A 26,945-nucleotide genomic window follows, 5' to 3' on the forward strand; every position below is an offset into this window, starting at 1 on the left:
TTGCTTGAACAAGACACCCCGTCTCCTGACTGGGCATTTGTTCTGGCTATTTCACACACCTGGAACCTCTGCCTTCTGGCTTCCTTGAAGTCCCATCTAAAATGGCACCTGACAATGTAAACCTTTCCACTTCCCCTTCATTTGAGTGCCTTTCCTCTGTTGATTATTTCCAATTAATCCAATTCAAAGCTTATGTGAACAAAGTTCTTTGCATATTTATCTTCCCCATTAGACTGTGAACTGTTTGAAGTGGGACTATCTTCTACCTTTCTTCAAAGCCCCCATCCCTTAGCACTCTCCCTGGCATTGTCTTTGTGACCCTGGGCAAATCATCTAACATTTCTTTACTCTACACAATTCTCTAAGACTTTAAGTTGCAGAGCAGATGCCAGCCTACACTGGTAGGTATAGCTTCCTCATGAAAGAGTTCCCAATATGGATGAAATATCATATGTCAGATAGACACACATATTTATGTATGAGACACAAAGTGGAACATGTGATCAGGGCTGAGGTAGGGTACCACTAAGGGGATCAAGGAGTCTTGATAACAGTCAAGGGTCCTTGACCATCTTTGTGATCAGCTTCTTTGGCAGACTATAGAAGGCTATAGACTCTTCATAATAATGATTTTAAATGCATAAAATGAAATACATAGGATCATAAAGAAAAGCAATTATATTGAAATTCAGTTATCAGAAGCATCAAGTTCCTAGGTTAAGAAGCACTTCATGGTCAGTGACAGTTTGTCTGGGATGGAATGGACCTTAGATATCGTCCAGTTCCACAGCCTCATTTTAGTGATAAAGAAACTGAATCTCAGGGAAGTTAAGGGACCCACTTGGGATCACTTGGCTAACAAGGAGTAGAGCTCCAGACCAAATACGTGTCTTCAGACTCCAAGTCCAAGGCCTCTTCCATGCCATCATGGTGATTTAAAGGGCATGTGGGATTTTGGCATTTTCCCATTTGCATTCCTGAGTTTGATCCCTGTACCATGTGCCTCCTTTCACTAGGATCTTGGCCTCAGGGTTACTGATCCTGGACTTGACCCTGATGGTTTGAAATGAGTGTTCTTGAGCAGGCATCAGACTGATTCTCATTAATCCAGCTGGAGCAGGTCATGACCCCAGCCTCTAGCAGAAAATGCTGCCTGAGCCCCTTCCCTCCACAGGAATCTATGGCCAGCATATGGAAAGAATTTAAATACACACAGAGTGTGTCACATGGGAATTCAGGCTCTGGGTCAAGTTAGCCTTGAACTCTTCCCAGAATGCCACAGGCAGAAAGTCATGCTACCTCTCACCTGAGAGAGACCATTTCCCCTGAGTCTCTGGTCAGTAAGGGTTATCCTGGAAAGAGTTTTTATAAAAGCCTACAAAATCCTAGAAAGTAGCCTGATTGAAATAGTCTACTCAAGACTTTGGGTTTCCAGTGACACTGCTGAAATGCCTTGAGCTGTCCTCAAGCATGCAAGAGGACATCATGGTAATTTACTTATCTCACCCCTTCCCCCAACAGCCTCTTCCAGAGCACTCTGCACACATCCACAAGTACTGGGTGTGATGGTCAGTCCTATGTTACACTTACCATGGGATCTCAGCTTCACACTGTCTCGGGAGAGAATGGGCCAATCCTTATTATATACAGATGAGAAAACTGAGACCCAAGAGGTGACATGATTTGTTTCAAATCACATGGGTAGTAATCATTGGAGTTCTACCTTGAACGAACATTGGTTTCCTGATGTTCTTTCTTGTACATTATGATGTTTTTAATTCAGTCTGAGGGGCAGGGAACATTTTCTTACTTTAGAAAGCAAATAAACCATTTGATAGGGTGAGACCCAAAAGGCATTCTGGGGAAGATTAACAGAAAACACCAGAGACCTTTTCTCACGTGTGAGATAAGTGGTGATTATGATAATTATCCACAGGGAGACCACATAGTTGTCTCTGTCCATGAAAAATCCCCTTCACCTTACTGCCTAACTAGTACAGTGTGCAAGGGCCAATGGGGATGGATTAAGAAAAGGTTATTTCCTGGGAACTTTGTGAGTAACCTGAGGGTTGTACTGGTAAATATTTAACAATAGACTCTCAGGAGAAAACAAAATGAAACATACCTCTCTTGCACTCTTCAGTTTCATCTGCATTGTTGATGGTTTCCCTATCACTTTCTTAAGTCTAGCCAACAATAGAATGATAAATCAAGCCCAGATTTGTGGTGTTTGCCAAGGGCAGAGGTGTAAATGCTTACACCAAAAACTTGACAGTCCTCTAGAGGAGCCTGTTCTAGTGCACCCCTGCTTTAGTATCCCATTGAATTGTGTTGACTTTTCAAATCATGGGAACCCTTTTCTCTTTCCTGCTTTGTCACTTGGTGTGGGTGGATGAGATGGGGAGAATCATTTAGGTGAGAGGTTACCCAGGTGTGTTCTGAGATAGGATAAAATGAGAGACATTGAAGATAAGGCAAAGAGAAAAGGCCCTAATAATGGGCCATTAAAAATTAATAATAATCAATTAGTAGATGACCAATAAGTGGCTCAATAAAAATTCATGTCTTGTTTTTCCTACCTCAAAGAGTTGTGAGGAAATACTTCATAATCATTTCATGGAATAACATTCTAGTTGTTCTTGAAATATAGATAAAGGTGGGATTAAGCTGAAAATTCCTCTGAGAGCAGGAACTTACAGACTTCATTTCTTACTAAGTTGGGAATGACTGGAATAAGGTATTTTTGAATGGATGAAAATACTTAGTATGTTTGCTAAGTTCACCAGAAAGAAACAAAAATATCATGGTCCCTGCCCTCAAGGAGTTTTTATTCTTTTTTTTTCTTTTTCTTTTGCGGGGCAATGGGGGTTAAGTGACTTGCCCAGGGTCACACAGCTTGTAAGTGTCAAGTGTCCAAGGCTGGATTTGAACTCAGGTACTCCTGAATCCAGGGCCAGCTGCCCTAGGAGTTTATATTCTAACATGAGTAAACTATCTTTACCAGGGAGTGGTGGTCAGGAGGGGCAAATTGGTCTGGGTAGTCACAGCATAGGTTTATACTATAAAGCCCATGGGAACTCTATTGACATACTGTTCCTGAGACAACAGTAGTATTGATGTAGCAATTATGATGAGAAATGATGGGACCAAAGTTAAATGGAATCTAGAGTCTGATCACATGTGTATGCCCCCCAACCTCATCCTTCCCCTTGATTCATTGTCATATACTTAATTTTCCCTTCCCAAGCTCTAGAAGGATCTAAGAATATGTGTAAAATTTATTTCATACTCATAAACTTGCAGTCATGTTCTCATTGATTAATTAATTAGTTCAAGCACCCATCTCATTTAATAAATTAATTACATAATGAAATGGTAAAACCTTTCCCAATAGCAATCACTTTTATTTACGTATAATTAAAGAGTATTAAAATGACTAATTTCACATAATATATTATTGAATAAAAACAATAATAAACATAAAGACATAAATGACTATTTACCATATTTTAGCCATGGCCAAGGCTACAGCCAAGTCAACTCAGATCCTAGATATAACAGTAATTTACTCTTTTTTCACTGACTGGAAAGCTGAACTTTCAACTTTCAACTGAGCTTTCAACTGAGTCCACTCAGTTCAACCTAGAAATCAATGAAATTCTCTTAAGAATTATCTGAAGATTTTTTTTTTTTTGGTGAGGCAATTGGGGCCAAGTGACTTGCCCAGGGTCACACAGCTAGTAAGTCTTAAGTGTCTGAGATTGGATTTGAACTCAGGTACTCCTGAATCTAGGGCCGGTGCTCTATCTACTGAGTCACCTAGCTGACCCCTGAAGATAGGTAGTGAAGCAATGGAGTGCTGAACTTAGAATCAGAAAGATGTGAGTTAAAATCTGGCCTCAGAAACTTACTGGCTATGGGCAAGTTACTTAACCTCTGCTTGCCTCAGTCTCTTCATCTGTAAAAAGCAGACAATAACAGTACCTATATGCCAAGATTATTGTGAGAATCAAAGGAGATTTTCTTTGTAAGGTACCTAGCATAGTGCCTGGCACATTTAGTCATTTTTTCCATCATGTCTGAGTCTTTGTGACCCCTTCTGGAGTTTTCTTGGGGAAAACAAGTAGTGAAGTGGTTTCCCATTCTCTTCTCCAGCTCATTTTATAGATGAGGAAATTGAGATAAATAGGGTTAAGTGACTTGTCCAGGATCATATACGTAGTAAGTGTCTGAGGCTAGATTTGAAAACAGGTCTTCCTGACTCCAGGCCCACCACTCTATCCACTGTGCTACCTACTGCCCACCTGGCACATGATAAGAATTATGTAAATGTTAGCTATTATTATTTTAACGATAATAATAAATGATATTGGGCAGCTAGGTGGTGCAATGGATAAAGCACCGGCCCTGAATTCAGGAGGACCTGAGTTCAAATGGGGCCTCAGACACTTGACACTTAGTAGCTGTGTGACCCTGGGCAAGTCACTTAACCCTCATTGTCCCACAAAAAAAATTATAATAATAAATGATATTTATTGTCAATGTTAGTCTTTTAATTCTTTACCTGCTCTTTAGTAATCATAGGAAGTTGTCTTTCCAAAATACACAATACTTACCAGTTCCTCACACACTCTGTATGTAGAATTCCCTTTATTATGTTTATTTATAACACCATTTATAGTTAAACAATTATTAAAAGGAAGAATTATCTCCTCACCTCCCTACTCTCTGTATTCTGCACAAATTCCTTATAGAACCTCATGGATTACAGATAAAAAACATATACCTTCTTGTTGATTCAGTAGGGTTGTTTTCTTAATGTATTTTTTTTTCATGTCAACATGAGCTACTTTTTTCTCAACATTCCCTTAGTCTTCCTTCAGGCTCTTAAAGTTACAATGACAGTATCTGTAGTCACTTTAAGAAATGCATTTGAAACAAGGATTTTATTGATTTGATTCCTATTCCCAGAAGTGCAAATGGATTATGGTTAGAGTACCAACAGGGTGACAACACAGAAAATGGATAGTGTGAAGAAGCTCCAAGTCAAATGGTTTGCTCTTCCCAGAGAGGTATCTCAGTGAACACTTACTTGGATGGGGAAAAAAGAGAGGCCACTGAGAACAGAAAGACGAAGAGCCAAAGGAAATGGGGGAAGCTGCAGAAAAGTGAGGCTTCAGGGAGTCATTGAGGCAGGTCACTGAACCCCTGCAGATGTCTCATAACTCATATGGGATTGAGGTTATTTGGCTGAATTCAACTATTCACAGACTGAAAGTTCTACTTTCCCCCAAACTTTGCTTCAATAACAGGCACTGTAACTTAGTTCATTCCTTTTACCTAAGCATTTCCTGTATCCTGATTTTGCCTCAAATATAAAGATTCCAAAGTCACAGATTAGACAGAAATACACGATATTTAAATTTGGGCAGAAAAACAACCCTCTATTTGAAAACTAGGAATTTTCCTCTATAGGAGCTCTTAGTCATTATGATTGTATTCATAACTTTTTATCTGATATAAACTCCATAAAAGAGAGGCAGAAGGGATCTTGTCCCTAGGTTTAAAAGTGAGCTAATTTGGGGCAGCTAGGTGGCACAGTGGATAAAGCACCAACCCTGGATTCAGGAAGACCTGAGTTCAAATTTGGCCTCAGATACTTGACACTAGCTGTGTAACCTTGGGCAAGTCACTTAACCCTCATTGCCCTCCCCACCCCCATATACATACACACAAAGTGAGCTAATTGTTTTAAGAGCATGTCAGATAGGGGCAGCTAGGTGGGGCAGTGGATAAAGCACTGGCCCTGGATTCAGGAGGACCTGCGTTCAAATCTTGCCTCAGATACTTGACACTAACTGTGTGACCCTGGGCAAGTCACTTAACCCTCATTGCCCTGAAAAAAAAAAAGAGCATGTCAGATAGATCTTGAGAGAGGAAAAGTAAAAAGGAGAAAAATGCAAAGACCATGACCTAAACCACTCATTCCACAGGAAGAAAATGGCAAGGTCTGGAAAGAATTCAGCTCCAGATCTTTCTAGAAGGGAGTAGAAATGATCCCACACTGTCCAACAACTCTACCCTCCAAACCAGGGCCCAATGGCATTCTCTTTGTAATATGTCCTAACCCAACTAGAGTTATCCAAAATTGAAACTGGGAATTCTTAGTCTTGGGGTCATTTTATCAGCATTCTTCTCACTATGAGAGCTGCCAGTAATGAAAAGCTCATAGGAAGACTCTAGTGAGAGGTGAGAAAGAGAAGCCAGAGGTCCGTGCCAGGTCTGGCCTTTGGATAGATGCTTTGAGGTTTGAATTTTTTTACATAACTCACTTGATCCTAATCATAATCAAGTGCTGCTATCCCCATTTTACAGATAGCGAAATTAAGGCAAGGAGAGGTTGAGCAGTGAATAGAGAACAGTGGGCTTGGGGTCAGGAAGACCTGAGTTCAGATCCAGCTTTTGACACTTTACTAGCTGTGTGACCCTGGAAAAATCACTTCACTTCAGTTTCCACAGCTATAAAACAGAGATAATAGTACCTAACCCATAGGATTTTTGTGAGGATCCAGTGAAATAATATCTGTAAATAAATCACTTAGCACAATGCCTGGCACATAGTAGGTGCTATGTAAATGTTTATTCCTTTCTCTTCCTCCTGTTATAAATCACCCCTTCTTTTAATGAGACCAATAATCAGTTCACTTAAATCTGCGTGTTATGAAACTTTGGAATAGTCTGGATTGAGTCTGTGTTCTTGATGGTTGAGTGAACAATGCCTTCTTTTTGTGGGGGGAGGAGGGAAAAAAGCATGAGATGCTTTGGGGAAGCAATGGTGTTCCCCTTATTGGACATCTCCAAGCAAAAGTTGGATCACCATTTGTTTAAGATGTAGAGCTTATGAACTCATTGAATGCGATGTCTGACGCCTCTAGAGTTCTGAGATTCCAGGATTCTATGTCCCTCTTCTCTATATAAAAGTATTTCTTTTAGATCCAAGGTTTGTATGTGTAAGGAGGGGGTGGGAGAGCCTGCTGGGGAGGAGGGGTGGGCCTCCCATAGTGAGCCAACCTTTCCCTCCCTCCACAGAGGACCAACAGCTCTTGAAATCATTTTGGGAGTCAAGCTCTGTGGCTGGCCCTGTCCAATTGTTGTTCCTTTTTTTTTTCTTTCTTGGCTGCCTTCACCGCTCCCCACCTCCTCCCCACCCATCCAACCCCTCCCCCCCCATCCGGGAAATATGGAGAAAAGATTGGGAAAAATAAACTTTTATTTTTCTTTAAAAGATTCATTCTTGGTAGCCAAGCCTTGAGTGAGGGCTGGGTGGTAAACTCCCTTGTTTTTGACATGTGGATAAAGCTGGAGCCAGAGTTTGTAAGAAGAAGTCTCCCCCTAGGTCCGCCCCATTCCCCTCCCCATCCCTGAACTGCAAGCTGGGATTAAATAAAAAGTACACACCAGAGTTGACCCCTGTCTTCAACAGAAACAGTGCTATATAGCTGATACAGTACTGTACAGGGTTCTGGGTGGCTGTGTCACCTTGAACAAGTCCTTCTTCCTCTCTGAGCCTGATTTTTCTCCACTGTAAAATGAGCTGCTTGGGAGAAGTCCCATTCATCTTGTGTAATTTAAGATTCTAAATTTGGATTCTAATCTGTTCCCCCAGTTTTGGGGGAAACTGACTAAAATCACTGATAAAACGAGTTTAGGTTTTTAAGGGTTTATTGGAAAATAGAAAAAGATTGAGAACAGAATTCCAACAGCCTGGCATTCCTATTTTTCCTCAAATTTCCTGTGAAGTCCTCTGCCGCCACCACCATCAAGTCAGGAACCCCAAAAGCCCCAGAGCTCTCCACGCAGGCTCCCTCTCCTTCTTCCTGTCTCCTCCCAGACCATAGGAGGCTCCTCAAGTTGATTGGCTGGTAGCCTTGATAGACAGCACCCATGAGCAAACGTCATTTCCTGACGCCAAGGAAAAGCCACAATGTCTCTGAGGCATTTTCCTCATGGTGGAGCTTTCCCACAAGCTTACATGTCCCATGCTTTTATGATTTCTTTTTCTCCTTTTTGTTTTTCCATACTCTTTTTAAGAGAGAGAACTTAAGGTCAAATTGGAGACTGATCCCCTCTGGGACAGGCTGCATTTTCTAAGCCCACCACAGCCTTTCATCACTAGATCCTCCAGAGACCCTCTTGGCCACTTGTTGACAACAGACCTGGTCTTGACTTCAGGCAAGATAAGCAATTATATTCATTGGACCTTTGCAACTGAGGGGCACTTTCAGCTGTTACCCATGCTATCTTAGGACCATAGATCTAAGATAGACAACTTCATTTTAGAGATGAGGAAAATGAGTCCTGGAAGCATTAGGATCATTGGGAAGCATCTGACCCAAGATAAATAACCCAGTTTTAAAATTCTACCCTGAAGAATCCATTACTTTGTGCTAACTATAGTCTCTACTTAGGTTCTCTTTTAAAATGGAAAATGGAGTTTTTGAGGGGGAGAGAAGAAGAAAGTGTATGTATTGGGAGATGAGACCATATAATATATTAAGTCTCTCATATTTTGGGGTTTTGTGAGAAGAGTGAGCAACAGAGTCCGTGGAGATAGGGGTGATGGTGGTGATGGGAATAAAGGATAGAAAGGGGAAATAGAATCATATAGGAATCCTAGGATGTTAGATCACAGAAGGGCAGTGTCTTTCCCACTATTCAGTTAAAAATGAAATTTATACCATTTGCTCCAGGTGAAAAAAATTCCAAGTTATGGCTCTTTGGGTAGAAGAGAGAAAATATGGCACAGTGAATTGAATTAGGCATCAGTAGACCTGAGTTCAAATTACACCTCAGATACTCACTATGTGACCCTGAGCAAGTTACTTAACCCTTCTGTGGCTCAGTTTCCTCATCTATAAAAGGGGGTGGCTAGATTGAATGGCCTCTAAGGCTCTTCATAGAGCTAAATCTGTGGTCTCATAATATTCCGTTACACAGTAAAGGGTCTGGCATATACTTGCATTGTGATCTTGACCTGCTCACCTCAAATTTATAAACCTCTGTAAAATGGAGGATAGGAGGTAAAGTAGATGACCTCTATGTTCCCTAGTAGGACTATGGTTCTATGATGCTCATATCTAAGGTAACTAAATTTTCTAGCTAAAAACTTAAGTGTACTTTTGACTTTACCTGAACATAGACACCGATGACTTTGTTGTTATTCTTGAGTCGTTTCAGTCATGTCCAACTCTCTGTGACCCCCATTTTGGTTGTTGGTTTTTTGGTTTTTGTTTTGGCAAAGATAGTGGAGTTGTTTTCCTTTTCCTTCTCCAGCTCAGTTTACAGATGAGGAAACTGAGGCAAACAGGGTTAAGTGACTTGCCCAAGGTCACACAGTTAGTAAATATCTAAGGCCAGATTTGAACTCAGGACTTTCCGACTCCAGGGTTGGTGCTTTATTCACTTTGCCACCTAGCTATCCCACTGATGACTTAAGCCTATGAATCAGGTAAGCAAAACTGGTTGAATTTCAATGAGGGCATCATCTTTTAATCCCTAGTGTCTGGCACATTATAGCTTAATAAAAGAGTGCTGACTGATTCATGGAGCCACATTGCTGAAGAAGTAGAAGGATCCTCAGCAGCCATCTACACCAATTCAACCAAAAAAAGAATGATCCAGAAAAGGTTGCCCAGCCTCTGTCTGGAATTGGCTGCTGATGATGAAGAGGAAACTCCTTGCTCCTGAAGAAAACCATGCTACTAGGAGGTATTCCTGATGTTAAGCTTACATTTACCTCTTGGGAAGTTCTAAACTTAGAGGGGATGTCTAGCCTCCAGGGCCAAGAGGAACAAATCTACTGCCTTTTCTGTTTTGTAATACTTCAAATACTTGCGGTAGCTAGATGGTGAAGTAGCTAGAGCTCTGGACTTTGTATGAGGAAGTTGTGAGATCCAAACCTGCCCTATATACTTAGTAGTTATGTGACCCTGGACATCTTCCTTAACTTCTTCAGGTCTCAGTTTTCTCTTCTATAAAATGAAGGGGCTGGACTACATGACCTTGACAGTTTCAGCTAGCCCTCTATCATCGTACACACTCTTCTTAATTTTAGGGATGTTACTTTGGTTTCTATTGTCTCAATCTTGAGCTCTGTGATAGTTTCAAAGTAACTCTGACTATGGAATATGAATTTGACCTAAAAGCCACCAAAACCACCTTTGTTTGGGTGCTGGAAATAAGCCTTTATATTTTGAAAGTCAAACATCTGGATTTTTTTAAAGGATAAAGCAAGCCAATAATCCATATGTTTTATCTTTGAGATGCCAAACTTCCAGTTACTTGGAAATATCCAGATGATGGATTGAGTTTTCAATTTTTCAGCCAGATACTTGGCATGGGAGAATCACAACTTTGCATGAGAGGGAAAGTGAGATAGAATGAGAGAAAGAGAGAGAGAGAGAGAGAAGACAGAAAGAGACAGAGACACAGGGAGAGACAGAGAGACAAAATGAGGCGCAGAACACATAAAATGAGACAGAGATACAGAATAAATGAGAGAGACAATGAAAAGAGAAAAAGGGGAAGAAGAGAAGAGAAACAAAAAGAGAGACAGAGAGATTCAGAGAAAAGGAGAGGGGGAGAAAAACAAAGACAGGGAGAGAGAGAAAGACAGGGAGAGATAAAGACAGGGAGAGATGAGGCAGAGACAGTGACACAGAAAGACAGAAATAGAGATACAAAGAAAGAGAGAATAAGAGAAAGGAAGACACACACACACATAAAAAGACTCAGAGTGGCAGAGAGACTGAGACAGAGCCAGGAACAGAGACAGAGAAGCAGAGAAAATCCCAGACTCCCAGTGCTACTCAGAGAATCCCATTCCTACTCATCCACAACATTTTAGGAAGGACTTATCTAAGCTCTGGCTGGAGGCAGTGCTACATTTTGTGTCACATAACCTGAGCTCAAATCTTGGCTCTACTGAGCAGTACACTGGACAAGTCACTTCTCTGGACCTCAGTTTCCACTTCTGTTAAATGAGGCAATTGGGTCAGTTCTCTTCCTTCTAGGTGGCACTAGTAGATAAGTGCCAAATTTGGAGTCATAAAAACCTGAATCTCATTCTTGCCTCAGACACTTGCTGTGTGATTCTGGGAAAGTCACTTAGCCCCTCTGAGCCTCAGTTTTCTCATCAGTAAAATTCATATAATAACAGCACCTATCAAATAGCACCATTGGAGGATAAAATCAAATGAGCTAATATATGCGAAGTGCTTTGTAAAGCCTTAAAATTATATCAATATTTGTTATTAAATAGCTTTTTCCCCTTCTTTTTAGTCTTATTTGCTTCCCAATAGCACTCATTTTGTTTTCTGGGGCCAGGCCATCTTCTACATGCCAACCTTTCAAACTTTCAAAGGTAGCTATAATCTCTCCCCCTCCAGGATCATCTCTTCTCCAGGCTAAACATCTCTAGCTCCTTTCATTAAACCTCCTCTCATTCTCCAGTCCTCTCAACATCCTGGGCACCCTTCACTTCTGAAATGTGTTGTCCAAAGTCAGACATGGTGTCCCCAAAGGATCTGACTAGGTAAGAAGACAACATTATTCTCAACCATGAACAGTAATCATTGAATAGCTCCTAGAATTTCAGTACTAGAAGGAACTGACCAGTTCAAACATCTTAGTCCATAAAAACAAGCAAGATAGTCCTTGCCGTCAAGGATCAAGGGGAAAGACAACATATAAGGGGAACTGAAAAAGGTGTCAGGGTGTCCAAGAAGTGATGTGAAGACTTGGTTCCTGAAAAGATCATCTATCCCAACCAGAGGACCCAAGGTCATGGTCCAAGGTTAGAGAGATGTGGAGTATGTCCTCTGTGTAGCCATATGGTGAGGAGATGACTGGGAGATTCATAACCAGGTCTTTCAGTTACCAGGCAGTTATCTTTCCTTGCTCCAGAAAACCTCATTTGAAATGAAGAAAAGAAAATTATTGATGTTTGGGCAAGGGGTGCTACCAGAGTCTTCAAAACCCACTTTTCTGGTCACTTGTGTTGTAGCAAACTTCACACACACACACACACACTCTCTTTCTCTCTCTCTCTCTCTCTCTCTCTCTCTCTCTCTCTCTCTCTCTCTCTCTCTCTCTCTCTCTCTCTCAGATGGGGCAATGCGCATTATGTGATTTGCCCAGGGTCACAAAGCTACTAAGTGACAAGTGTCTAAGGCTGGGTTTGAACTCAGGTCCTCCTGAATGCAAGGTCAGTGTTTTATTCACTGCTCCACCTAGCTGCCCCCCAGGGCTGGTGCTTTATCCCCTGTGCCACCTAGCCACCCCCCACCACACCATTGACTATCAAGGGAAGAAGCAGAAAGAGGATTTGATTCTAGGGTTTGAGGATCGGGTTTCAAAATTTCCCTTTGACATCAGCCCCCTCTCTGATTTTGGCAAGTCAGTTAACTTTCTTGGGATTCAGCGTCGTCATATGTAAAATGAAGAAATATCCTCTGAGGTTTGGGTATCTTAAATTTAACAAAATAGGCACATAATTGCACTTTTCTGACCCATTCAGAATTTTTTCTCCTGTGTATTAAAAAATTTTAATAATATATTTTTTATACATCTATCACTATCCACCAAGACCAGTGGGAGTCCTCCCTTGTAACAAATAGGAGTCCCCCCTTGTAATAAATATGTATCTTCTAGGGAAAAAAAAGAAAGAAAGAGAAAAAAAAGGAAAAGAAAAGAAAAAAGAAAGAGAAAAAACCTCATTGCCCTTGGCTGAGAATGCATATCTCATTATGCATCTCTAGTCTATTAACTCTCTGCCAAGAAGTTAATATGATATTTTATGGTTATTTGGACCTTAAAGATCATTTTTCCAGATAAGAAACTGAGGTACAGAGAAGTTTAAAAACTTGCCCAAAGTCACACAAGAAGTTAGTAACAGAGCCAAGATTTGATCCTGGACCTGGGATGCTAAATCAAGGCCAGTTTCACCACACCATAGATCTTTTCCCAGAGGCTACCTCCTGGCACGTGGAGTCATCTCCAGATCCAGCCAGTTCACTCACATGTTGGCTTCCTGGACTAACTGGGGGGTGGGGGGTGTGAATGGGGGTGGATGGAGGGGGAGGGTCTTTCCTTTCTGGCTGCTAGTTCTCTGCAGCTTGGAGGAGTCATGTGAAATTGTTTACGAATAATAATAACAATAAAAATAGCCTTTGCCGGCCAAACCTCCCAGTAAGGGGGGAGGAAAACACTTTAGCACATCATTAGCTTATTGTCTCCTTAAACTGACAGAAGACCCTGGCAATGCAACAGAGTCCAGGCCTTCTGGCTTCTGAGATCTGGGACTCATTGGTTCTCCCCATCTGCCTCAAAGGCAGAGGTCTCAACTTCCCAGCTAGAGATCTGAGCAGACTCTCTTCTGAGAGAGACTACTTAAGAATACTAACGCAGCTGCCCAGCTGGAATAGCAGCTGCCTACATGGGGAACTGGGAGGGGGAAGGGATATTCTGGGAAGTCATGCCCTTCCCTAGAGCCATCAGTTCTACCAGGAGACATGCAGCCTGAGCCTTGTTTTCTATCAAGAAAACAAGGCTCAATAATAACAATCATCAAATGCAATAATAACGGTCAGCACATTTGACTATCAGGAAAACTGGGTTTGAATGCTGCTTACCAGCTAAGTGATCCTGGGCAAGTCATGTTACTTTTAAAGGCCTGACTGATCGCATCTGTATCTCCCTATGAATCACTGCATTTGTGAGTAATAAAGTTCACCTTATTAGAGTCAATCCAATGCTGTGTGTAAAAAGGGCAGATTTTTAACGCAGGTCTTCTGAAACTCTAGCAAGTACAGTAAACTGCCTTTAGACATAGTCTAGGGTTAATGAGTTCTGGAAGACTTTTATGGTTAGGGTGATTGTCACCAAAAGGGTAAGATAGGCTGGAAGTAAATGATGCCATTTCAATTTTATTAGCTTTGAGCATGACCTGGAAAATAGACTATTGACTTCAAAAATCCATCAGCGAGAGAATTTTTATTGGCAAAGTGGATGGAGCACTGGGGCTGGAATCAGGGAGACCTGAGTTCCCATCCACCCTCAGTTGGATGGGGTATGGAAGTGCCCTACCATCAGTCAGTGTCTTTTCTGACACATGCAATAATTGGCATTATTCTGGAGTAAGCTCTACAAGGCAGTGGCAGAAAGTTCTTCAAGGGCAGAGTCTAGAAGAGGTACCTTGGAAGCTTTGAGTGTATGAAAAATACAGAGAAAAGACAGAGATCAGGTGATTCCAGGAGTCATGAATAAGGGAATGAGGTTCTTGAGTAGATAGAAAGGGGAAATGGATAATGAAGAGAATGATATAAATCCTTTTGGGAAAGGGACACAAAAATGAAATTTAAAATCTAATGAACAGGACTAGCTGAATGGGGCAGAGAAGAAGAGGGAATTTACCTGATGGAGAGGGGGAAATATAGAAAAAGAAATATATAACCAGATAAAAACAAGATAGAGGGATTAATAAACAAAACCCTAAAAGGAAAAGGGTAAAAAATGACAAGAGGAGATGAGAGTTGGAAGACAGTCAGAGAGAACAGGTCTACCTTTTAAATTAAGATTAAAGTAAAGTAACTGAAGGAACATAATACTCAATTGACATTAGAAGAAGAGGAAAAATCATAACTTAAAAAAAATTTAGAGATGGGATAAACCTCTTATATATTTAAATGTGAATGGACTAAACCATCCAATAAAATGAAAAAGTGACGAAAATGGATAAGAAAACAAAATCCTGTGATCTGTTGCTCATAAGAAACACATTAAAATATGTATGCAAAATAAAACTGAAGATGGAAAAAATCTACTATTCTTCAAGTGAATCAAAAATGAGGCATTGCCAACATATTAACAGGCAAAGCAAAAACAAACATTCAAAAAATTAAAAGGGATAAACAAGGAAATTATATTATGTTGGATGGAATCATAGACAACAAACCAATATCAGCAATAAACTTATATACTTCAAATGCCTTCCCATCCAAATTCATACAGGAAACATTATCTCAACTTCAAGACAAAGACAATAACACAATAGTGACATGAGACCTCAATATCCCTCTATCTGTTTTGGATGAGTCTAACAGAAAAATAATCAAAATAGAAAATATAGAACTGAACAAATTTTTGGAGAAACTAAAGCTAAAAGACTTATGGCATCACCTAAATGATACAGCAAAAGAATCTACATATTTTTCTGTACCACATGACACTTTTTTTAAAAAAAAATATTGACCACTTAATAGGGCACAGAGGTATTGCAAACAAATATAAAAATATATAAATAGTTGATACATCCTTTATAGACAATAATGAAATAAGAATAGAAATTGGTTCAAGGACCACAAACAAAAGATCCAGACCCAAATGTACACTTAATGATGAAATCTTAAATAGTGAGTCAAAGAACAAATTTTAATAACAACCAATAACTGTAAAAGGAAATGATAATGGTGAAACAAAAGATCAAAATTTCTGGGATGCAGCTATAGTAGTCCTCAGACTGCTCAGAGAAAATTATATCTTTATGATCATTACATTAAAAAATAATACAATAACAAAATAAAAAATTATAAGATTAATGGACTGAATATGAATTTTTAATAGAAAACCAGTCGATCAAATCTAGTTTCAGATACTTACTAGCTATATGTTGTTGGGCTGGTCACTTTACCTCTATTTGACTCAGTTTTCTCATCTGTAAAATCCCTACATCCCAGAGTTGTGAGGATCAAATGAGGTAATGTTGGTAAAAAGTGCTTAGCATGATGTCTGGCACACAGTGGACACTATAGAAGCCTTACCCCACACTTCTATTCTTAATTGCTTGCTTTCTTTTTTCTTTGTTTTTGTATGGGGCTGTGATTTCCTAAATACAGAGACCACTGATGAAGACTTACAACTCATCTGCAACATACAATCTTGGAGAGTTTTCTGGCACACCAAGAGTTTAAAAGTCTTGTCCTGGGTAATATAGTCAATATAATTCAGAAGCAAAACTTGAACTCTGAGCCCAAACTTCAATTCACTAGCCACATTTGCAAAGCAATTTGTCCTTTTATCATACTTCCCCATCCATTATTTCACTTGTTCCTTGAAACAACCCCACTAGAGAGACAAGAGTCACTAGCTAGCAGTATGATTATAATCTTTCTGAGCCTCAGTTTCTTCATTTGTAAAATAACCAGTAAGGTTCTCAATAAACTCTTATCTGCACATGATTAATCTACAGACAAGGAAATTGAAATCTAAAGAGGCAAAGTATAGATGTCTTTTACAAATCATATTTAGATAAGAGTAGCAATTGGTTCAGGAACCACAAACAAAAGATATAGACCCAAATGGAGACTGAACAATGAAATCTTAAATAATGAGTGCATCAGAGAAGAAATCATAGAAAAAATAAATATATTACTTAGCATACAAGTTACTAGCACACAGTAAGTACTTAATAAATGCTTGTTGTCTTGACCAAGGTCAGCAGAGTAAAAAGTAGTAGTCCTAGGACTCAATTAAGGACTTTTGAGTTTGTGTTCAGTTTTCCAGTATACCGGACTGGAAAGGAGTTTGATTCACTCATCCAGCCACAATCCAGCCAGCAATAAGACTTCTTGTCCTTCCCTAACCTCATTCCTTTATAGCATTTTCTGATTTCTAAAAGGCTCATATTCATCATTAATTATGTGCCTACCCTGTACACCACTGTGGTAGTCACCAGAGGTAAACTACCACCCTTAATGTGAAGATGCACATTAACCCCCAAAGGGACCATGGAGAACTCATAGAATCAATTAATCAATCAGCCAACAAGAACTTATTAACTGCTGAGCATATGCTTGTGATACAGAGGGAGAAGAGATTTCCAAGGGTTCAGAAAAAGAACAGGCAAGATTCCATGGAAAGAAATTCAACAGGGAGAGACCTATCAAAGAGTAGACACTTAAAATAGACTTCTGATTGGTTACAAGCAGGTTTGGGAGATACAAAGATTAAGAAGGAAAATTCCCTTCCCTAAAGGAATGTACAGTCTATCAATGGAAGCAATATGTTTTTGTGTGAATGTGTATATATGGATATATTTATGTGTGTGTATATACAGCGTATATGTGTATGTATATATATATATATATCTGTCTAATATATTATACATACACAAGGTTGTAGGAAAAAGGACACTAGCAAAGGATGGGATTAAAGCACTTTATGATTTACAAAGTAATTTACAAATATTATCTCATTTGATCCTCACAACAATGCTGAGATTTAAGTGCTGTCACTATACCCCTTATACATTTGAGGAAGCTGAGACAGATAACGGTTAAGAATCACACAGGTACTAGATGTTTAAGGCTGGATTTGAACTCTGGTCTTCCCAACTTCCAATTCAGGGCTTAGTGCACTATTCTGCTGCCTATAAAACTTTATACAGAAGGTGTCACCTGAGCTAAGTCTTGAAAGAAACTAGATTTTAAGAGTCAAAACTGAGGAAGGAGTAGATTCCAGGCATTGGGGGAATGGGTAAGCTGGAAGTGGATAGGATAAACTTGGTATGAATTTCACCATGTTCCTCCTCAGCCCACAACCCAAGGGGAGTGTGTGTGTCAGGAAAAGTGGAGGGCACCATTGCCAGGCAGTCTGCCCTCTCTGATGCTTAAGCCAGGAGCATCTCAAGTCCTTTGTAGCAGTAGCTTTTCCCCTCTTCTCCTACCCTATTTTTCAGCATCAGCTTCCAGGGCCCTGAAACAGAAGAGGAGTCCATTAAACTTGGGGCCTCAGACTTATGGTATAAGCTTAGAATTGCCCTACTCATCCCTGATAAATTGTTGAGAGGAAGTAGAATTTCTGGGCAAGACAGACTCTTGGAGAAGCAGGGAGGGACGATCACTCACCCCTGGGCTGGATGTATAAATCTCATCTCCAGGATCCAAGACAAATGACCTTCCTGCCTCCTCATGAGAAGTCCTCCTTGAGATGGTCCCTCTTCAGGGCAGTCAGAGATGGTGAAGACTAGAAATACATGATAGCAGGAGATGGAATAGCTCTGTTTGGATGTCATCTCCTACAGGAAGCCTTTCTTCTCTTATGATCCACTCCCAACCCAACCTTTCCAGTATTCTTTCACTTGACTCATCTCTGTGTGCCATGTTCTACTCTGCAATCCAATCCAGAGATTGGCTTTTTTACTGCTGCTCACACAGAACACTCCACCTCCCAACTACATTGAACATAGAAGGCCTTTGAATTCTGAAGCCTTTCTCAGTGTTCTTCACAAGCTCCTAGCTACCCCACTGGTTCATAGATCTAGACCTGGGAGGGAGCTTGATCAACCTATTCATTTTTTTTTTTTTGGTTAGGCAATGAGGGTTAAGTGACTTGCCCAGGGTCCCACAGCTAGTGTCAAGTGTCTGGACTGGCATTTGAACTCAGGTCCTCCTGAATCCAGGGCCGGTGCTTTATCCACTGCGCCATCTAGCTGCCCCCTCAACCTATTCATTTTACCAATAGGGATGCTAAGGCTTAAAGACATGTGACTTTCCCAAGGCTACACATTGGCAGAATTTGTATGGACACCCGGTCTGCCAACTCCAAATCCGTCACCCTTTCCACCGTTCCACTGGGAAGAGCAAATGAGGCGCCTTAGTCTAATCTCACTTTTAAAATGATAAGACAACAAATCCCAGAGCAATTAAATCATTGGCCCCAGAGCACAGGGCATTAAAGAGCAGAACCAGCACTCAAACCCTGTTCTTGGGGATCTTTCAACTGTTCCTTGTTACCTCCTTAATTCAAGTTATGAATTAAAAACCCTGATTCCTCATGAATCTCAGCCTTCCCTTTCCCCTTCATGGCAAGGGCTGAATAGTTTGTCATTGATATCCCACTTTCTCTCTCTGAGGACATTTTTCTCCTGCCTCCTCAAGGTTAGGACTGTCCAGTCTTGACTGATGGTGTGTTGTATCATTTCCTGTATTTCATTTATTTGGGAACCAATCTTTGATTGCAAAAGGCCTTCTCAAACAGAGCCAGACTCCCCCAGCCCCTCCTGGTTCTGATTTCACCTCCTTAATCAAGCCTGGAGTGAGCTGGCACACTGCAAACCATCTTAACGAGGGCTTGATTAGTGATGGTCATTTGTCCTGACATCCTCTCCGCCCCCGCTGTGTGCCATTTCTAATGGTTTGCAATATTGCTGGCACATCCATCATGTCAGCCTCACCGTATTACCTACTTCATATTCTTCAGCAACAAGTCTCCTCCTGCTCTTTGTCTGCAAAGTCTGGGAAGCTGGGCCCTGGCTACATGGGGATAATTGTGTATGGAATATCCATCAATGGGGCTTCCTCCCGGGAGGTTCATATTCACACTCTCCCATGAGTCTTTGAGCCTGGAGGGAGAGGAAATTGGAAACAAGATGGTTCTCCCAAGGTGCAAATGCTTGAGAAATCTTAGGATCATGAGATCTTAGAGATGGGAGGGCCTTTGGAGAGACCTTCACTGTGTGAAGGAGATTAGAGCTTTAAAAACATCCCTTTTCTCTTGTCCTTTCAAAGAAAGAGGCTTTTTGAACAACAACAAAAATGACATCCTAGAGGAAGGGACCTTTTCAGATGTCATACCCTAATAATAGTATCTAGCATTGACATATCTCTTTAAGGTTTGCAAAACACAATATCTATAGATCTCTATATATGAATATAGAGATATGATTTGTCCTCACAACAACCCTGTGAAACAAAGTGAGGCTGAAAGAGGTTAAAATATATTCCCATGGTCACAATGATAGTGAATGGTAAAATTCAAACTCAGATCTACCTGACTCCAGGTCCTCTTCTCTACCCACTTTGCCATCTGATTGCTTTCTTTATTCCTTCTATTTACAGAAAAGAGGCATGAGACCCAGAGAAGGTTAGTGACTTGTTCAAAGTGACACAGTAAGTTTGTAGCAGAGGTTAGACCAAGCCCTGTGGCTCTAGATCCCCAATCGAGAGAGGGTAGGAGCATATGTCCCCTAGTTGGAGGGGGAGGAGGTGGACAAGGGTAGATGCCCCTGTTCCGTCACCTCCAGCTATTGGGGACCTTGTTACAACCATTACAATTGTCTATGTCATTACATAAGTATTATTATCAGTTTCACATGTATATAACACTCTAAGATTTCCCAATCTCCTTCCTTATTCCTGCCCTACAAGGTATTATATACATAGCCTTGCTCCCATTTTGTGGATGAAGAAATAACAAACATGTCTACAACACTCTAAGATCTGGAAAGTGCTTTCCCCACCAAAACCCTCAAAAGTAGAGGCTGTGAGTGTCAATATCTCCATTATACAATTAAGGGAACTGAGGTTCAGAGATTCATAAATGTGAATTCATGTGTCCCTGTTCAGTAGCAAAGTTAGAATTGGAAGCCAAGTCAAGCCAACAAGCATGTATTAAATGCTTATGATGTGCCAGGCGCTGTGCTATTTGGATAGGAAGAAACATCAGAACAATTCCTCTCCTCAAGGGGCACACAATCTAATACACTCCAGTACAGTGCCCTTCTGGTCACACCACATCTAGTCTTGCTTTCATACTCCCTACCTGTCCCTGCTATCAGATACCACTTTTCATTTATGATGACTTTTTAAAAAATACCTATTCCTAATAGATTGCATCCTATTCAAAGGAAATGCTGGGAACCACAATTGACATTCATTGACTATTGGGTTTAAAACCAGAAAGGGAGGACAAAGGACGCTGGCTTGACTCAATCAGTCCTAGGGGGAAATGTGCACCCTCTTTATAAGGAGGAGCGAGGAGACAGCCCTGAGGGGACTCACACAAGTGATTATGACCACAAATACATGCTGAGAGGTTGTTTGAAAATCCCTGAAGACTCAATACAATGGGGACCATGCCCTCTTCCCTTACTAACATGTAGGTGCGTTTCTTGCTTGCTGCCAATATTTTCAAGGCCATTTTTCTACCGGTATCCCAGAACCTCAGGATTGGAAGGTCTCCCAAGTCTTTGAGACAAACTTGTACTGAAATAAAATCCCCTGAATCTTCTTTTTTTTTTTTTTTAAGTGAGGCAATTGGGGTTAAGTGACTTGTCCAGGGTCACACAGCTAGTAAGTGTTAAGTGTCTGAGGTCGGATTTGAACTCAGGCACTCCTGACTCCAGGGCCGGTGCTCTATCCACTGCACCACCTAGCTGCCCCAAATCCCCTGAATCTTAATCCTATAAGGAGTCATTCGACATTTGCCTGAAGACTTCCAATGAGGAGGAGCTCCCTCACTCCTTTTGGGAACATCCCCTTCTATATCTAGATAGCTGGAACTGTTAGACAGTCTTTCTTTTCAACAAATCTAATGTGCCTTTCTGTACTCATTTTTTTCTTTGTTCTGCACTTTCAGACCAAGCAGGACAAATTTAACCCCTCTGCCTCTTGAAGACAATTTTCCAACTTCAGTCTCCCTGTCTATGCGTTCCATTTTCTACAGATCGTGTCACTGGTTGGTGACACAATAGATCAGATTATTTCATTTTTTTTATTTCATATTTTCAACTGCAGAAAACAATGTATCAGTGGGGGCAAAGGAATTGTCTCCCTTATTGCTTTTCTCAACCTGCAGCAGGAGAGGGACTGATCTGTGTTCTACACAGTTGTCATTCACCTTGAGTTTTTCAAAGTTTGTCGAACTCATCATTCACCTTTGGAGCCAAAGGGAAGTCCTATGAGTCAAGAACTAGAGAAGTTTTTACTGTCTTTTCAACTGGGAAAAGAAATCAGAACTGAGGATCAGGCCCAGATGTTTTCTAAAGAGGTCGCAAAAGAAATGCAACAGAAAGAATGTGGGTTTAAATGACTAGGACAGGAGGGTGATCTTGGGGAGCCTGAAGATTTCACCTTAAAGAAGCATCTCATCTCAGCCATGAACCGCTCAGGGAGGGGGCATAAGTTTATGAGCTATTTCCATCATGCCAGTACCATAGGGATTGTGGTTGCCATGACCACCAAATTATTTCCTCCAGTTCTGACCACCATGACTAATCTAAACTCTTGCCAAACAACCATTCAAATAAGCAGCAGATGTCAGGTCTGAAAAAAATAATTTTTTATTATTATTATTATCATTACTATTATTACTTCCAATTGGCGTTTTGTTTCTCATATGCCACATGGCAAGACTCTGGTTAGTGGGCTTATCTGGCTGGCATCCTGCCTTGGAAAATCAAGAATTCATGAAACATTAAAGCTAGAGAGGACCTCAGAATATGGAATATTGTAACATAAAACAAAGAATGGTAAATCCAGAGAAGACATGAGAATCGTAGTGTCTAAAAGCAATAAATGTCAAAGCTTAAAGGGATCTTGGAACATAGAATATTGAAACAGAGGATGATGGTATCACAGAGTCATACATTTAGAGGAAAGATAGAGGGGTGGATTGATGGATAGATGAGGGGAGAGAGAGAGGAGAGAGAGGAAGAGAGGGAGGGAGATTAGGTAGCTACACCTTGTATTAAAGCTGAAAGGGATCAAAGAAGTCACATGATGCTGATGATAATTCTTCTATAATCATACTCAAACTTTACTAATAAAATAATAATACTAATTTCTCATCCTTCTTGACCTCTCTGCAGCCTTTGACATCGTTCATCAACCTTTCCTCCTTGATATTGTCTTCTCTCTAGGTTTCTGGGATATCACTTTCTCCTGGTTCTCCTCCTACTTTTCTGACTGCTCCTTCTCAGTCTCTTTTGTTGGACCTTCATCCAGATTACACCCATTAAGAGTGGTTGTCCCCTGAGGCTCTGTTCTGAGCCCTCTTCTCTTCTCCTACTATAAGATTTCACTGATTGATCTCATTAGCTCTCATGGATTCCATTATCATTTCTATGCAGATGACTCAGATCTATTTGGCCAACCCTTACCTCTTTCCCAACCCATAATCTCACATACCCAAGTGGCTGTTAGACATTTCAAACTTGATGTCATGTAAACATCTTAAACTCAATATGTTTGAAACAGAAGTCATCATCTTTCCCCTCAAGCCATTCCCCTTTGACTGTATAAGACAACACCTTTTACATGTCATCCTTGACTCCTCACTATTTCTCACCTTCTATATCCAGTCTGTTGTCATCTTACCATGTCCACCTTTGTAATGTCTCTCCTATATGTCCCCTTCTCTCTTCTGACACTGCTACTACCCCAGAACAGACCGTCACCACCTGCCATCTGATTTTTTTTAACAGCCTGCTTTTCCATCTCCCTGTCACAAGTCTCTCCCTACTTCAGTTAGAATTTCACTCAGCTATCAAAATGATCTTCCCCAGATCTGACCACATCATCCCTCTATTCAATAAACTCCAGTGACTTCTTGTTGCTTCTAGGATCAAATACAAAATTTTAGTTTGGATGTTAAGGCCCTTCATAATCTGATGTCTTCCTGCCTTTTCAGTCTTTTTTCACTTTATTCCTAACCACATATTCTGTGATGCTGTGACTACGACCTCCTTGCTGTTCCTTGCACAAGATACTTTGTCCTCTAGCTCTGAGCTTTCAAAATGGCTGTCCCCCATAACTAGAAGGCTATGCCTCATTTATACTGCCTTGCTGCCCTGACTTCTTGCAGGTTCAAGGTGAAATCATACATTCTGCAAGAAGACTTTCCCAACTGCCTCCCTAATTCTAGTGCCTTCCTTGTTGAGAATTTCCTTAATGGAAGAATTTCAAAATACTCTAACATGTTCACATCGAATGACCTGAAAGATCTGGGTCTTTCTACTTCTGTTGGGATATTCTCGAATGTTGATGATGAAAAGCCAGATTGAAGTTGTCCCAGAATGCATATGTTCTTTAATCCTGACATTCTTTTGTGTACTTATTGCCACAATTTAGGAACCTTGTTGGAATATGTCTTCTACTATGCCCTTCTGACTCACTTCTTCAGTATGATGAGTAGAGTCCAAGTGCAGAAGGGCATGGAGGCTGGGTGTTGGGGGAGAGTGGGGACAGTGCTCACTTGTCTTAATATCCCTTGAAGCAATTTTCCCATATCTTTTCTCACAGCCAACTCCTAGAGAGAAAAATAATCTCTATTTGTGACACCCACTTTCTCACCTTATGGCAGAAGCAGACATCTTTGGGATTTGGTTGTCCTGGAGAAATAGAACTAGAATGATTGGTTTGAGTCCCTTGCCCCCTGAGGCACGAAGAAAGGCTCAGCCTATGGGGGCCTGGTGCTCAGGAAGGTTTTAGCAGAACTTATCCTGAGGGATGCATCCCTAAATGTTGCAGATTTCTGTAATGAACAGAGAAAAGAAGAGGAGTTGAATTTTATTTTGAATTTAATTAGGAACTATATCCCTTTTAATATTCTTTCAATTGAAATTGTCTTTACTGCATTTGATGGTCCATATGGTGTATTCCTCATTGCATTGTAACCATGAGCTTGAATCATAGGATTATTCTGCTATACACCTAGGCTAGAATAGGCTACACTTACTTCTTAAGACTAGGATAGAGAGGGCAGCTAGATGGTGCAGTGGATAAAGCACCGGCCCTGGATTCGGGAGTACCTGAGTTCAAATCCGGCCTCAGACACTTAACACTTACTAGCTGTGTGACCCTGGGCAAGTCACTTAACCCCAATTGCCTCACACACACACAAAAAAAGAATAGGATAGAGACTACACCTGATTTCACTGGTGTGGGGAACTCCCATTGTTGAAGTTTCCCCCTGTCAATGCAGGTTGGTAATTTGCCAACAACTTTTCAAGCATTGTCTATATCAGTGGTGTCAAGTTCAAATAGAAATGGGTGGGTCTCTAAACCATACATAAGGATCCCTACTGGTGGCATATTGACTTAGAAAACCACATATTCACATTATATCATTCGAGCCTCACAGTCAACCCTCAGAGATCAGTGCTGTCATTATCCCCAATTTATGGACATAGAAACTGAGGGTCAGGGAGATTAAGTATCTTTTCCATGGTCATAAAGTCAGTGAAACTCAGCAATACTTTTTGAACCCCAGTCTTCTTGAATCCAAGTCCAGAGTTCTACCCACCACATCACACCTTCACTTCCCTGGTTGCCGTTCTAAGGGAACTTTTCACTGAATTTGGAGTTGTCAGAAAAGCTCATATTTTTCTACCACTCTGGGGCTTTGCTACCCTCACAAGAATCCTGTCAGGTAAATGGTGCAGGTATTATCATGCCCCCTTCACTGGTGAGGGAACTAAAGCTCTGAAGGACCAAGTAATCCCACCAGGGTGGCACAGTTGCTGTGACAAAATTGGGATTCGAAACCAGCTCCTCAGACCAGAGATCCATTACCCAGTCTCTTGTGATACTCCCCTTCTCCTCTAGCTTGTAGCTGATCTTAGAGAATTGGGGGGAAGCTGTGGGGAGGGCACAGAACCTTGAAATTCTATCAGAGGACCCTGGTTTGTATTTCAAATTCACTACTTATGCTTAGGGGATCAGGAGCAAGTCCCAACTGCCCTCAGCTTCCTCACCTATAAAACAAGAAGGGGTTGTGCCAAATGACCTCTGAGGTCTGCTTCACATATAAGAAGTTCTCCCCAAGCTAAGACTCAAAGAACTTGGGCTGGTATTCTGACTCCACCCATGGACCATGTTGTTTACCTTCGTGGACCTCAATTCTCTCATCTCTGAGTTAAGTGAAGCAGACTTGATGATGGAAACAGTGTGGCTTAGTGAACAAAACATTAGACTTGGAGTGAGAAAGAGCCATGTTCATATCCTACCTTAGACACTTCCTAGCTATGCGACCTTGGGCAAGTCCCTTAATCCCTATGTGCCTCAGTTTCCTCATCTGTAAAAAAGGGGGTGGAGGAAAGGATGTTGAGCACAATGGCCTCTTAACATCTCTTCCAACTCTAAAATTATGATTCTACATGCTGTGATTTCCCAAGAAATTCCTAATCTAGTTTTAAGTTTCAGAGTTGGAAGGACCTTTACTAGAGGGAATGTAATGGAGCTTCCCACTCAGTGAGTAATCCCTTCTTCAGTGTTCCTGACAGATGGTTGTTCGAACCAGTGATGGAAAACTCTGAGCTTCTTTGAACAGAAGCCTATTGCTGCACCTCTTTGTTCACTCCAACTTTTTAATATTGACTCGAATTCTGCTTCCTTGTAATTTCCACCTATTGTTCCCAGTTTGGCCCTCTGGGGCCAAGCAGAATAAGTTTGCTCAGCCTCTTCTTCCCCCCCAAAGGGAAGACAGATAATATCTTCTCTTTACTTTCTATTTTTCTGAGTAAACAAAGTTCATCCCAATTTCCACTCCCAGTGGCCCCCATGCCTAGTATTGTCTGCCCCCTGATCCATCTGTGTCTGCTTGGTCTATGCCTTATCAAGACTTCCCATGCTCATTTCCATGCATATCCTCACCAGGTGTTTAGCTTTGGGTCCCTCCCCCTAATCTTGGCCTGCCATTGCTCCCAGGCAACTTCTGTTGATTAACCCCTCAGCTCCCTAACAGCTGCTTCATTAGAAGATGACAGATGGCCCAAAGTCAGTCCAGTTATGTCAGAAGCATGCAAGAAGGTTTTTGCTCTTTTTGTCAAAGTCATGGTGAACTTCCATTGCTCTGGGCACCAAGAAAATCCTGTATATTGTGCAAAAACAGGTGGGGCTTCTGGTATTGACATTCTTTTCTATTTAAGAAGAACATGCCTTTAAGAGAATAATTCATTAAAATTCATCTATGTATGATTACAAGGGTCAACTAGGAGGGAAGGGTTCCATTAAGCCAAGAAGCCCATGGGAGACCAGAAGGAAGAAAATGGTTGGATGAAAACTCTAATTGCCATGAACAACATGATTACACGGGGCACTTCAGTCCAA

The sequence above is a fragment of the Dromiciops gliroides genome, chromosome 4 (genome assembly GCF_019393635.1).
Source record: "Dromiciops gliroides isolate mDroGli1 chromosome 4, mDroGli1.pri, whole genome shotgun sequence".
NCBI lineage: Eukaryota > Metazoa > Chordata > Mammalia > Microbiotheria > Microbiotheriidae > Dromiciops > Dromiciops gliroides.